Genomic DNA, 15,920 nt, shown 5'->3' on the forward strand with positions numbered 1-15,920 from the left:
ACTGTTATAAAATTGTGAGAATTTAACAAAGAACGTGTAAGGAACCAAGAAAAGGTTGCAATCCTTCAATATGTATGGAACAAGGGGAAAGAAGGCTAAGGAAGCGTTAGTGCACATAACAAAACCTCTATGTGCCAAACAGGAACCCAAGAAGGAACTAGAGTAGGAACCTGGAATCACACATCCAACTACAGTAAAATCTGCAAGACAAATAGAGGCTGCTGTAAGAGGGCTCAAATTCAGAAGCCTAGGCGATGAAAACGAGGTAGTGGAGACAGTGGCTGGGTTGTCCAGTCTGAAACTTTTTCTGCCAACTCATGTTGATACTGATGACACCAACAATACCGATGATACTGTGTTGGTTGAGAAAACAGGCCAGGGGGAAACCAATGACACTGGATGTGTAATATTGGCTGGGGGGAAAACTGAGGGAAGTACTACAAATCCTGCCTGTTTCACAAATGCATCAAGCAGGCAACAACAGAATTTAACAATGCATCCAGAACTGGATGGAAATAAGGAGGCAAGAAAAGGCAAGCAAGCATTGCATAATCAGAGATTAAAGGCTTCTCTACCACTTACAGACAAACATTCCTGCCGGGCAAACACAAACACTTTAACTAACTATTACAATTTTCTTAATTTGAGCGCTGATTGGTTGCAGTCACGGGTGCAGTATTCCATAACTTTTGCTGCCCCAGTGCAGCCACTGGTGGAAAATGGTGATGTTAAGCTGGTGGGGGCTGAACCGGAGCAACTAGGGGACTGGCAGCTAGAAACATCCCCACCACCATTACAGCAATCACTGCAGTCACCTCAACTAATACATAACTTCTCAATTAAGAATTGCATATCTTAAGCAATTACATTACTAACACGGAAAGTGGCTGCCCCAGGGGATCTATCATCAGGAGAACAAACTAAGAGCCATGAACTACATAGGAACTATCCACGGGCACAATCAGGATCACAAGAACCTGGAAATTCTTTTCAAACAACTTTATAAGAAAGTACTCAAGTGGAGACAATACTAATTTAGAATACAAACAGGAAGGGGTCTAAGTTAGGTCAATCATTATGTACGCAGTCATCAAAGCCCTCAGTGTCACAGTCCTCTCCCGTAGGCCAAGTAGGAAAAGACAATCCCACATCATGTAGACAGGACCTCAGCTCATTTAGCTTGTTGCTTTCCTCATTTGACAACTTCGCTTTTGAAAAGGCAGATCACCAACTGGATAGCGTAACGTTGGATGACCAAATTTCTTGGATGGTAATATTCTAAAAGGCCTCAGGGATAAGGAGGACAAGTAATTGGAAGGACATATAGACAATGACAACGATCAAAATGGGCATAGTAAAAAAAATGGAAAGGACTTTCCCCTAGACCAATCTACTCTCAGCATTATGAAAATCATGTGCATAACATTGGACTCAATTGCAAATGCGCTCATGGCCCAGTCTCTTAAACTTGACAGTCAACTTGAGCTGACCAGACAACTTACATCAGCGATAAAGACCATAACCATAGAATGGCCGTGGTGGAGGGCGCGGTAAGGGAAAACTTAAGACAACATCCCGTTGCTGAACCTGAAGACAGGCAAATATGCGTCCCATTGTTAGAGAAATTACTGGAAGTCCTGAAGGTTATTAATAACATAATCGAGGATTGTAGACTTAGGGGGTGATTCCGATAGAGGCGGGCGGCGGTAGCCATCCGCCTCGCGGGAACCGCCATATGGCTGCTCCGTGGTCAAAAGACCGCGGAGGCCATTCAGGCTTTCCCGCTGGGCTGGCGGGCGACCGCCAGGAGGCCGCCCGCCAGCCCAGCGGGAAACCCTTCCCCACGAGGAAGCCGGCTCCGAATGGAGCCGGCGGAGTCGGTATGTGCGACGGCTGCAGTTTGCACCTGTCGCGTATTTCAGTGTCTGCATTGCAGACACTGAAATACACAGTGGGGCCCTCTTACGGGGGCCCCTCGGCACCCCCTACCGCCATCCCGTTCCTGGCGGGAGACCCGCCAGGAACAGGATGGCGGTAGGGGGTGTCAGAATTCCCATGGCGGTGGAGCGCGCTCCGCCGCCATGGAGGATTCTCCCGAGCAGCGGAAAGTCGGCGACTTTCCGTTTCTTACCGCGGCTGAACCGCCGCGGTCAGAATGCTCGATGGAGCACCGCCAGCCTGTTGGCGGTGCTCCCGTGGTCGGTGACCCTGGCGGTCACCGACCGCCAGGGTCAGAATGACCCCCTTAGTCTTAAAAATCCATCCATGATTGGCCCTGAGTCTAAAGAACCAGTCTAGGCAAGGGTACACTCTTCCAAATTGAACAAAAAGATCCAGGGGACCTAGTGCTACAGGAGCAAGAGCCCTCATGCATCACAACGGATGACTGGCATCATCATCGGGAAATGCTCCTCGCCAGGCCGGCGCTGCAACGCCTGAAGGGCTCCCCGAATGGGGGCTCTAAGCCGTACTACTTTTATAGTGACTGGTGGGTTCAAACTATAAAAGGAAAAATACCTAAATCCAGGCACTAGTACAAGTAGGAGAGCAAAAAGACAACGTAAAATTGGTTATTCATCTCCAAATAACATCATAAATTTAATCAGTGCGCAAGAGATGAAGACCAAGGTTAAAAACCAAAAATGAAAGTGAGAAATTGAGTACAATGCTCAAAAACTTTCAAAACACACAAGGAGGACCACAACCATTATAAAGTAAATTTAAAAAAGGGATCAATGGTGTTGATCCAGGCTATAAACTCGTTGGTAGAGGTCAATGGCCGTTGCCATATAAGGATGTCGTCAATGTAGGGTCGCCACAATCTTATGTGGTTCTGAAAAGGGTTAGTCGATGGTAAAATATGCTTCTTTTCGAAATCATACATATATAGCCAGGCTCAGTGCAAATGTGCTGCCCATAGATGTCCCTCTAATCTAATGAAAGAATTGATCTTCAAATTGAAAATAGTTTTCAGTTAGGGCCAGCGTAGCACATTGCATAATGAAACAAGCGGGGGTAGACAAGGGATTAGGATATTCGAAAAGAGCCGATTCCACAACCTGTAGGGTGGCTTCTTGAGGAATATTGGTATACAGTGCTTCAACATCTAAGGTGATAATGCCTTGCTCATCCCCAGAACTATTGATGGATTCAATCAAATTTAGGATGTCTTTTGTGTCCTGTAAATTAGTCGAGGAACTTCTCACCAATGGCTGTAAAAAATGGTCACAAAAGATCGATAAAGGTTCTAGGACTGAGCCTAGGCCTGACACAATCTGACGACCTGGAGGCGGTATTGTACCTTTATGAATCTTTGGTAAACAGTAAAAGTTTGGAGTCCGAGGGTGGGATGTATCAAGGAAATCAGCTTCATTAGCGGAAATCCACAGATTATTTTTGGCTTCTTCAATGAGACATCTAATCTGGCTTTGTGATCTCCCGGTGGGGTCACTCGTTATCTTTTCATAATAGGTGGAATCACTTAGAAGACGTAAACATTCACGCCTATAATCAACAGTGTTCATGATCACGATGGCACCACCCTTATCAGCCTGTTTAATGACTATAGTAGGGTCAGATGCGACTGTAACGCCTTTTTCTCTTTTGTAGGTGTGTTAATGTAAGGACGTTTCGGGCGGAGTTGGTTCAAGTCGGCTAGTAGTGCCTTTTCAAAAGTTAAGACTTCACTGGGCATAGTGGTTGATGGTGGAACAAAAGTAGATGTCTTTTTAAACCTGAATCAGCCATTTGTGAGTCAAATTGTTTATACTTGAAAAAAACTGTAATTGGATTTTCCGGAAAAAATTGACAAGTTCAATGCGTAAACTAAACAAATCCTCCTCAGGTGTAGGAACAAAACCAAGGCCTCTGTTTAGTACATTAATTTCATCCTCCGTGAGTTGTCTAGATGAGAGGTTTACAACTAAGTTCTCGCTGGGGGATTTTTGACTTGGCTCCTGGTTACCATTTGGGGTTCCTCTCGGGACCACTGGATATGTCTGCCTCTTCCTCTCCTTCTGCCTCTGCCTCTGCCCCAGCCGGGGCCTAAAGAAAGGCACAAATGGCATCAACGGGCAGGGTTGAAAGAATGGGTATGGTGATTGCCATGGCATTGGGTGACTGATAGGGTAAGGAGGATAATTAAAGAAGGGTTGAGGCGGATTCTCATCTGTGCTCCATCCATCTGACGAAGATCCACTACTATAGATACGTGGTTTTTTGTTAGACGAGGTGGATTCGTCCGATGACCAAGATTGATTGTCTATATCATAATCCTCTTTAATATAGGGGTAGACCTTCTCTCTACTAAACTTCACGATGTCCTTCTGAAGTTTAGTAATCTTTTGTTGAGTTAAAAACTCCTTTGTCTCATTAAGTTCTGCGTTGATCTCTGACAGACGGCTCTTAAAGGCTGTCAAGGTAACTGTGGTCTTCAGGGTGTTTTCTATTGCGCTGATTTGGATGGTTATGGAATCTGCCAAACGTTTGAAAGTGTCAATAATCAAGACCAGCCAGTCCCTGGTACACTTCCAATCTTTTCTGAAGGTCAAGTCTTGTAAGAATATCCTGGGTATATTAGATACTAGAAGGCCATTAGTTGCAATATTAGCGCGTAGATACCCTGTCATAATAGTTCCGTGCATGACTGTTTTTATTAATTCGCGTTTCAGCGTGGATAGTTTTTCCCAGTCTTCCTTGAGGCTAACCGTAGGGGCTGATCCATCGCTGCTGAGTATGGAGGGTTTATATTATTAACATGTTACTGTTTCATACTTCACCTTATGATTATGGATGTGTTTACAACGTGATTTTGTGATAACGTTTTACTTGTTTATGACCATCATGAACAGTGCCTTCTTTAGTCCTTAGCATGCGCTTCCCATGGAGCTACATCTCTTAGTTGGGGATGGTAAGCATATCTTTTAACAAGTTATTTCTATGATCACTCACTGCACAACTGTTGCTCTAGTGCACTTTTTATTTCCACTTATTTTTGGTCTTATTTATAATATTTATGTTTTCTAGGGCGACCTTTTCTTGACAATATCAGTTGACTAAATGTAAGTGACTATTTTTTTCATTTTTATTTGAGTTTGTTATTTGGAGAAGCTACCATCTTTCCTTTGGTCCTGATGAAGCATCAATGGATCCAATTGAGCCACTAGACGTGAAACATGTTGACCCTGTATTAGAGGTACTATAATGGTTGTGGTCCTCTGTGTGTTTGAACGGTTTTGAGCATTGTACTCAATTTCTCACTTTCATTTTTGGTTTTTAACCTTGGTCATCATCTCTTGCACACTGATTAAATTTATGATGTTATTTGGAGATGAATAACCAATTTTACGTTGTCTTTTTGCTCTCCTACTTGTACTAGTGCTTGGATTTAGGTATTTTTCCTTTTATAGTTTGAACCCACCAGTCACTATAAAAGTAGTACGGCTTAGAGCCCCCATTCGGGGAGCCCATCATGCGTTGCAGCGCCGGCCTGGCGAGGAGCATTTCCCAATGATGATGCCAGTCATCCATTGTGATGCGTGAGGGCTCTTGCTCCTGTAGCACTAGGTCCCCTGGATCTTTTTGTTCAATTTGGAACAGTGTACTCTTGCCTTGACTGTAATTATTTGGGAGACTGTACACTGGACCATTAAACTCCCGGTCCCTCCCCCCTCTTTGTTGCCTTGTCTAAAGAACCAGTGTCAAGAAAGTCAACAAACAGATCAGGTCCACTAACTTTGTGACATGTAGACTGCCCAGAAACAAGTGGTTGTATTGAGGAGATAGATAACATGAGCGGAACTCTTACACCAGTAAGTAAAGCTCCAAGTGTGGAGGGAAAGAAGGCCCAGAGTAAAAGCTTGCAACGAAAGGGGCAAAGGAAAAGCAAATGGAAAAAATCTAAGGGGGGTAAAAAAGCCACAGCTGAAAAGACAAAAAATGCAATGTGGCAGTCAAGACCAGTAGGGCTACTTCAAAAAACTGTACAGTCTCGACAGAAACTGACTGCTCATCAACAGAACGTAGATCAAAAGATTGTGGTAGAGAGCCTAGGAAAAATATTTGAAAAAGACAGCGACTTCATGAATAAAAATCCAGGTCTGCTGTGTGACAAAAGTTGTACTCTTCACTCTCATATACATTGCGTGCCCACTGGATATAGGGGAAGTCCAGCATCCAGTTTAGAAACTACAACCAAGAGGAGGGTGGAAACAGATCTAGTAATGAACTCGACGACAAGCTGGGCAAGTAAGGAACCATTTAATGGAATGCTTAAACAGAGTCCGGAGATAGCAAAATCATGGCAAAATTACATCAAAGATACACATCCCGAAGGGGGGATGGCTACCAAAATAGAACATCTAGCCCAAGTACACTATTCGAATGCAGTGGAAAATCAAAATGAAATCTGTCAACAAAAGTTTAACACCGCTATTGAGTGTACATCACAAACAATTGGCAAGAGAAAAATCAGGACGTCAAAGTGTACGGAGGATGAGGACAGTGAACAACGTACAAAAATAGCCACCTATGGGGAACTTAATAACGATCCAATATCTCTGCCTACTCTCCCTCAATAAAAAACGTTGTCATCAGGTCTGGCCAGAGGAACATAGTAGCCAGATGAAGCCAATCAAATGATAGTGATCTGCTGGTACCCCCACGGCCCACACTCGATTGTTGAAAACAAAGTAAAAGATGAATTCTTGCTCCCAAGAAGTCAAACACAGGAAGGATGTAAGCATAATGAAATGCACTATGGAAAGAGTAAAGACCAGGAAGGGCCAGAACCCTCACCACCTGCAATTGATATTAACAGTAAAGAGAGAGATGAATGCTGGCACCAAGGAAGCCAGACACAGGAAGGCTGCAAGCATATCAAGATGCATTCTGGAGAGAACAAAGATCAGGAAGATAGGATCATGTTCACCCCTGAGTACTCTTCAAGAGGAAGTCAAGACATTTTAAACAGGAGTAATATCTTATACCTTGTCAACTTCCTGCAAGGATTGCATAACGTAACTACTAATGACTTGCTTTCAGTAAGATTTATACAAAGAAAATGGTCAAACAAAAGGGAATCATCAGAAACAGTCTGGGACTCATCGTGGATAGCAAACCAGATCCTAAATCAGTCCGGTTTGATGAAGGGTTGGGGTATAACAATTGACATCCCACAAAAGTAACTGTTTCCATCGATATTTCTTGAAAAAGTACAAATGTAAAATGTACAAAGTAATTACAAGCCTAAAGACAACTTCGTCTCGATATTGCAGGGAGAAATTAGTTCCAATCGACAACTACCTAAACAGAAAATCTGAGTAGCATGAGGATCTGTCTATCAGTTAACACCCCAAGGAATATCCCCAGTATAACACCACAGCCACCAACTCATAAAGAACAGCTGCATAGAAGCTTGTTGCAAATGAATGGATCTTCCAAAAATAAAAGATGGATTTAGACCACCACTAAAATTCTTAAGTTGGAATATTGCAGCCTTAAAGGCCAAAGCTGAGGACAAGGATTGGGTAGAATTGATCAAACAACAAGAGGTCAGTTGCTTTCAGGAAACATGGTCCATCAATGCCATCAATTTAGATGGGTACTGCACCTTCTACCTACCCGCAATCAAACAAAACAAAGGCAGACCAATAGGGAGCTTGACTATTTGGATCAGAACATCGCTACTTGAAAACTCTGTAGCAACCCACACTGCACTAAGCAAGGATATCCACACATTAGCAGTGAAACATGAGGCATAGTCACTTTGAATAGTTAATGTGTATTTTCCACCTATTAGCAGGGTCCAGGTTAAGCCAGGAGTTCGGTTGCTCAAGGAGCATATCTTAAAGACAAGAACTAGAGATCATTGGAAATCTACGATTGGATCCATGCATGATTGCCTTTTTCAGTTCTGCTACAACTTTCTATTAATTTGTGGTGACTATAACACCAATCTGCACCCTAGCCGAGGGGATAAACAATTATTAGAAGAAGACAACGTTTGGAATATTCCGATCCCCCCCATCGAATGATGCCGAGGTTCAAAGAAAGGAGAACTCATTTTCAAAGCCTTTATTGAAGGTGGGATTAGTACGGTAAATGGAAGAACTAAATTAGATAAAGTAGCGAAATCTACCTTTTGAGTTGGAAAAAGGGAAAGTATTATTGATGATATGGCTATAAACATTGAAGCTTGGCTTTATATCATAGATATGGAAGTAGTGGATAGGATCAAAAGTGATCATGATCCACTGTTAATGGAGATGGTCCATCCTGACACATGCTCCTGGAAGGCTGCTGCTTTACACAAAGGAAATCGTCCAACAATAGCTTTAAGACCAAATAGGAAAAACCATGCAGTGGCAGGTAAGTGTGAATCTTACATGGGCACCCCTAGTGAAATCTGGATGGGGTGACTTTCTATGATTTCAGACCTACCAGGCAATGGGGTTTCCCTCTTCCTGCAAAAATTAAATAATCTGTTAATACAAACATCAAAGGAAAGAGCCAAGAATGTCAAAAACATTCCAACTGCCAATGAAGGGTAGTTTGATGACGAGTGCATAAAATTAAAAAAGGTACTATCACGAGCACTTAGGAATCAACACTCGAGTAACTTCAACGAGCAACAATTCTTAGATTGCAGGCAACAATATAAGAAATTATTAAGATACAAAAAGAAGACTTTCCCACATAAGCTCTAGGGAGACCTTTTAGATGCACTCTCAGTGGGAAATTCAAAAACATTTTGGGAAATATTTAGGTGGGGATGTAAAGGACCTCCAAAAAACTTAGAATTGAACATCAACCCAAAACTCTGGGTAGATCACTTCACTGTTCTGCACTGAGAAGAGGATAAGATTACACCTGAAAGTATCAATTGCCTAATAGGTCCCAAGCTAGTGTCAGAAGGTAGTGACCAGAACTCAAGTGAGATAATGCCGCCACTTGAGAACTTTGTGGCAATGACCCAATGGACCAAGGTGCCTGAATATGAAATAATGGTTGAGTCAGTTCCTAGTAGCTCTGCTCAGACAAAGCCCAGACAAACGATCCATGCTATACCCTGTGTTACGATGTTAGTGCATGAATTCAGTGACAAAGAAATCATGCAAGCCATCCTCTCACAAAAACCACACAAGGCTGCAGGCCCAGATAGAATTCCTTCAGATTTCTTTCATAACCATCTAGCCTTATGGCTACCAGTTTTAACTCGCTTATATAGTAGAGTTTGGTCCTTTGAGGAAATCCCGCCCTTATGGAGAAAATCAATTATTGTTCTAATACATAAAAAGGGGCCATGGGACATGGTGTGCAACTACAGGTCAATCTCACTGCTTGACAGTGTTAGAATTTGTTTTGCCAAACTGATTCAATCTCAGCTAGACCAGTGGATAGAAGAAGGAGATTTATTATCGCCCTGTAAAGCCAGTTTTAGGAGGGGCCAAAGCACAATAGATCAACTCTTCAAGCTGAACATGATCTGTTCCAAATATGTTTTCTTAAAAAATTCCCCGCTGTTTATGGTATTTGTCGATCTTTAAACAGCCTTTGACAGTATGGATCACCAAATATTATGGCAACTTCTGATGGAAATGGGTATCCCAGGAAACATCCTACTGTTGCTAATCTTACTACACACAGGAAACAACACAAGGGTCAGACACAGCACGAGAAATGACTAAACGGCAGAGATTCCAATCCAGCAAGGTGTCAAACAAGGTTGTGTTCTGGCTCCAATCATATTTAACTGTGATGTAAATGAAGTGGGTCAAAAACTGAAGAACGTAAACCTCGATGTGCTGAAATTAGCTAATGAAAGCATACCTATTTTGCTTTGTTATTGGCAAGAATGGAGATATCGATGGATCATCTATTAAAAGGCTGAGAGTCTTTCTGTGCATCAAGGAACTTGATGATTAATGCAAGCCAAACACATTTTATGATTCTTAACTAAAAACAGAAGTTGCAAGCTACCTTTAAGATTAATAAAAGGCCTCTGGACCAAGTAGTGACCTATGATTACTTGGGTTGCCGGGTGGATGCTAAATTGGCTTGGAACCCACAGGTATATAAAAGCAATATCTCCTTGGCCCAACAAGCCAGTGCTGTCCTTAGATTTGCAAAATTCACAGGGAACCATTTGGTGAGATTCGCACTGCTTGCGTACAAAATGAAAGCCAGGGATTCTGCACTGTACGGTGCGGGGATCTGGGGATTTAAAAAGATCCCATCAATAAAAATAACGGAAAATAAATTCATACGATGACTACTCTGCTTAGGTAGTGGTACACCTATGGACGCAATAAGAACAGACTTGCAAATGGGAAAAATCAAAGATTATATAGCACTGGCTCTCCTAAGATACTGGATTCGAATCTGCTCCAAGGAGGAACTGAAATCATATAAAGCTGCAATGATTGACATCATGAACTTACAAAAACATCAAAGGTTGCCTTGGTGCAATCATGTTTCAACCACTTTGGCTACCATAGGCCTGGAAGAACTCTGGTCCCACGCAGAAAAAATCACAAAACTTAGCCTTTCTGCAATCATAAAGGCATATTGGGACTATAAGATTCTGAGGAACTGTAATTCCCCCAGGCCCTTGCTAAAGTGTTACCTTTTACTTAACCAAGAACTTAAACCAATCTCCTTCATAGATAGCAACTATTCTGCGGAAAAAAGATCTCTCTATTTTAAGTTTCGTATGGTCATGCTACTGCTGATCTCAGTGATCAAAAAATGGCATCCTGCACCACCGGGGAGATAAGCTGCCCTTGCCCCTTTGGTGGACAAGAAACATTAGTTCATTTTCTTTTAATATGTCATTTTATGATTCAACCTTGAACATTTTGTTTATGACCACTTTTGAAAAAGTATGGTGTTAGGAAATGTAAAGAAGCTGAAGTGTTGTGGATGTGCTCGGACAAAAAAAAATTGTGATGACTGTTTCAACATATATCTTGGAGGCATGGGAATTAATATCATCAATTCCTTCACAACGTTCAGCATCCGAATAACTGTAACGTTAACAGTGCTGCCATCATCGTGTTAATATGTTTTTCTGTTTAGTTGGGTCCTATAGTTGCTTATTTTGGGGTAAAAGGGTGCAGGATGAGGTATACTTTTGCAGTATTACTGCGATCCTATTCACTGCAGGCAATGTCGAAGAAGATATGATAGGGAAAGTATTCTAGGACGTCACTAATTTTGCGGGTTGAATCAAATTGACCTATCTGATCAGCTTCAAGACAATTACATTTAACGTTAAGTCTCATTTTACTTGTATTAAGCCAACCAGTGCATTATGTGAATAAGACACGGAGGTGGTCATTACAACCCTGGCGGACGGTGTTAAAGTGGCAGTAAGACCACCAACAGGCCGGCGGTAAAAAATTTGCAATTACGACCGTGGCGGAAACCGCCAACAAAGACAGCCACTTTAACACTCCGACCGCCACGGCGTTACAAACAAACAGCGCGGCGGTCACCGCCAACAGGCAGACGGGAGACAATGTACCACTCACACTATTATGACAGGCCAATCCGCCACCTTTTCCGGGGCAGATTCACCTAAGATAAAAACACGGCGGAAACAGGAATTCCGAAGGGAAAACGCTCACCTCTACACACCCCTCGAGGAACGAGGACACCATGGACCCGGAACTCCAAATTCTCTCTGCAATAGTCTTCCTGCTCCTCTACCAGGAGCACGAAAGCCGGCGGCGCAGACCACGGTGAGTACTGCACCTTCGACAGAGGGGAGGGGGGAGGGAAAAAAAAGGGACACACACACCACACGCAACACGCAACACCCCCACCCTCACCCACTACAACACACACACTAATGCATATTAATACATCACAGTTACACCCCCAAACCCCCCGGAAGAATGCAAAGACAATAGAAAATGAGTGTAACCATTGTAATATATTAAAAGCGAGTAGGCAAAAATATGTATATACACCATTTACAAAATATATACAAAGCATAGTAGTCCAGGTAGTGCTCCAATTAAGTCCGTGGAACACTGGGCCCACACGATATGGGCGAGGACCACACAAGATCCAAGACCATGATGGAGAGAACACTGCAGGGGCATCAGAGAGCAAGCAAACAGGCACCTCAGGGGGAGGGAAAGGGGTGGCACCTCAGCCAGTTGAGTGCACAACGCCAAAACCATGAGAGGGCCACATGCCCACTGTTCAATCCTGAGGAGTGCAAAGCCACAGTCTCTCAAGTCTATACAGTGGGTGGCTTGCCCATTGTTCCATCCTGGGGAGTGCAAAGCCACAGTCTCTCAAGTCTATACAGTGGGTGGGTTGCCCACTGTTCCATCCTGGGGAGTGCAAAGCCACAGTCTATCAAGTCTCTACAGTGGGTGGCTTGCCCACTGTTCCATCACGGGGATTGCAAAGCCACAGTCTCTCAAGTCTATACAGTGGGTGGCTTGCCCACTGTTCCATCCTGGGGAGTGCAAAGCCACAGTCTCTCAAGTCTATACAGTGGGTGGGTTGCCCACTGTTCCATCCTGGGGAGTGCAAAGCCACAGTCTCTCAAGTCTCTACAGTGGGTGGCTTGCCCACTGTTCCATCCTGGGGAGTGCAAAGCCACAGTCTCTCAAGTGGATAACAGTCTCCACAGGTTCTGGAGGGGGCATGGTGCCCAGAGTGCTTCATCCTGCCAAGGACAGAGGTAGTGTATGTATATCTCCACTGGTTCTGGAGGGGGCATGGTGCCCAGAGTGCTTCATCCTGCCAAGGACAGAGGTAGTGGATGTGATTCTCCACAGGTTCTGGAGGGGGCATGGTGCCCAGAGTGCTTCATTCTCCCCGTGACGGACTCAGTAGTGTCAGTGCCCTTGGCGCTCATGGGCCAGCGGTGCTTGAGGCGGCGGTGCCCTGTTCAGCGGTGCTTGAGACGGCGGTGCCCTGTTCAGCGGTGCTTGAGACGGCGGTGCCCTGTTCAGCGGTGCTTGAGACGGCGGTGCCCTGTTCAGCGGTGATTGAGATGGCGGTGCCCGGTGCCCTGTTCAGCGGTGCTTGAGACGGAGATCTCCATTGCAGGGACTCAGCTGCTGGCGGTCCTTCATGGCCCAGCGGGGCTTTTGCTGGCAGTCCTTCATGGCCCAGCGGGGCTTTTGCTGGCAGTCCTTCATGGCCCAGCGGGGATTGTGCTGGCAGTCCTTCATGGCCCAGCGGGGCCTGTGCTGGCGGTGGCCTCCTGGGCAGCTGGGCTGGTGCTGGCGGTGGCCTCCTGGTCAGATGGGCTTGTGCTGGCGGTGGCCTCCTGGGCAGCTGGGCTTGTGCTGGCGGTGGCCTCCTGGGCAGCTGGGCTTGTGCTGGCGGTAGCCTCCTGGGCAGCTGGGCTGGTGCTGGCGGTGGCCTCCTGGGCAGCTGGGCTTGTGCTGGCGGTGGCCTCCTGGGCAGCTGGGCTTGTGCTGGCAGTGGCCTCCTGTGCAGCTGGGCTGGTGCTGGCGGTCCTGTCCTGGGCAGCTGGGCTGGTGCTGGCAGTCCTGTCCTGGGCAGCTGGGCTGGTGCTGGTGGTGACCTCCTGGGCAGCGGGGATGATGGCGGTCTTCTCTGCCATGCTGCTCTTCCCAGACTTGCCGGGTTCCTTGTGGCCCTTCCCCACCTTGGAAGGTGTCACAGCTGACTCCACACTCCCACCGGGAACCCCGGGAGCGGCTTTGGTGGCTGGAGTCTTACCCCTCTCCCGCCGGGCACTGGCCAACTTCTGATGCTTCACAGGTGGGGGACTGTCTTTGATGTGGCTCCGTGCCCCACTGGCAGCCCTGGTGGCCGGTGCACTCCAGATTCCGGTGACTACAGGCACCACTGGTCCCGGAGATGTTGTGGCTGAGCTGCTAGTTCGGGACCCAGGAGACGGATGGGGTGGGGGAGGTGTGGGAAAGAGGTCAAGGTTGGACTGTAAAAGTTTTTTGGACACACTGGGACGGGTAGCTGGAGGGGGTTTGGGAGTGGAGGAAGAGGTTGTGGTTGTAGGAGGTGTTCGTTTGCTGACTTTGGGTGAAGGTGCATGCGCTAGAGGCTGTCGTGAGGTGGATGGCTGTTGGGTGGGTGTGTGCCTGTGTTTGTGTATCTTCGGAGGGGGCGTCACAGACACACTGGGAGAGGACACAGGGGACGTGTGAATGGTAGTGGGGTGGTGACTGCACATGAGCGGGGTGTGGTGGAGGGTGTGCTGGAGAGGGACGTAGTGGCCGTAGAGGTAGTGCATGCAGGTGTGAGTGTAGACGAGACAGGGAGGGAGGAGGGAGACGAGGAGGAGGGGGACACAGTGGAGGCAGTGGATGTTGGTGTGTCTGCATGTGTGTGATGCTTGCGTGATTGCCTGTGGGATGTGTGGTGCTTATGTTTGCCTGAGCTTCACTTGTGTGTTGACGTATGTGCATGCTGGTCTGTAGGTGTGCTTGGGATAGGCTGAGGTACAGGGGATTGGGTCGGGGTGGAGGAAGTTGGGGGGGAGGCTAGACACAGGGACAATGGCTGCCATCAGTGCTGAGGCCAGAGACTGAAAAGCTCGCTGAAGGGCCGCCTGACAAGAATGAATGCCCTCCAGGAATGCATTTGTTTGTTGCAACTGCCTTTCTACACCCTGGATGGCATTGAAAATGGTAGACTGCCCAACAGTGAGGGACCTGAGGAGGTCAATGGCCTTCTCACTGAGCGCAGCAGGGGTGACTGGGCAGGGCCTGAGGTGCCTGGGGCGAAGGTGATGCCCACCCTCCCGGGTGAGCGGGCACGGGGCGAAGGCTGAGGGGCTGCTGCGAGGGCGGTGCTGGAATGGGGGGTGGCGGCTGTACCTGTAGATGGGGGTGGCTCAGATGTTGCCTCCACCACAAGGGAGCTCCCATCAGAGGACAAGTCTGTGTCACTGGTCTCAGCTCCTGTCCCCGCCGTGGAGCTCCCCTCGCCCTCCGTCCCACTGGTGAACTCCGAGTCCGTAGTGTGGCCCTCCATGGCCATGTGGGATGCAGCTCCCTCCTGCTCCGGTGCCACTGCTCCTCCGCCTGATGATGCTAATGCACACAAGAACAGGGAGAAAACAAAAAGGGGGGGGATTACAGAAGAAAGACATGTTGAGTGCATGCATTACCGCTACCGTTGGCGGACACGACCAACACAGAAGCCCCCTGCACTACGCCGCGCTCTTGGGCTCCACTGTTCAATTCCTGGGAAATGGCCTACAAGGCTATGGATGACATCTGCACACATAGATGACACAGGGGCATGACTAGGTGTAGTTGTCACTCTACAGAGGTGGGGTGGGGTGCCACATGGGCTGCCTTACGGAGGGACCTTGCCTACGGAACTCGCCATGGCCTAGGGAAACCCACAGCCCACCTCCCCCACCCAGACCCCTCCACTGCGCGCAAAGTTAGCAGAATGCAAGTGTACTCACCTCCTTGTGGCTGCTGTGATGCCCTCAAGCACCCATCCAACTCCGGTTACGCCACCGCCAGGAACCTGAACATCAGGGGGGTCATGGTGCGACGGGCACCCCTCCCACATTGGGAGGCCATCCCCAGCTGAGCTTCCGCCATCTTCTTGCTCCAGCGGCAAATGTCCTCCCATCTTTACCGGCAGTGGGTGCTCCGCCTGTGGTAGACCCCCAGGGTCCGGAGGTCCTTGGCAATGGCACGCCAAATATGTTTTTTCTGGTGGGTGCTGACCTACATGATTTGTACAGGGGGAAGAGAAAGTTATTACCAACTGCACCGTCAAAGTGATTGGCCCTCATCCCTACCCTTGCTATGTGGCACATGCACTCACCGTCGTTTCATGCACGCCGCACTCTCCCCCCTTCCTTCTTACATCCACCCCTCTCCACACAGGCATAGCCCATACTTCATGCTCCCAGTGTACTTGCCTGTTTGTCTGGAGGACCGTAG

Source organism: Pleurodeles waltl, chromosome 2_1 (assembly GCF_031143425.1).
Source record: "Pleurodeles waltl isolate 20211129_DDA chromosome 2_1, aPleWal1.hap1.20221129, whole genome shotgun sequence".
NCBI classification, from domain to species: domain Eukaryota; kingdom Metazoa; phylum Chordata; class Amphibia; order Caudata; family Salamandridae; genus Pleurodeles; species Pleurodeles waltl.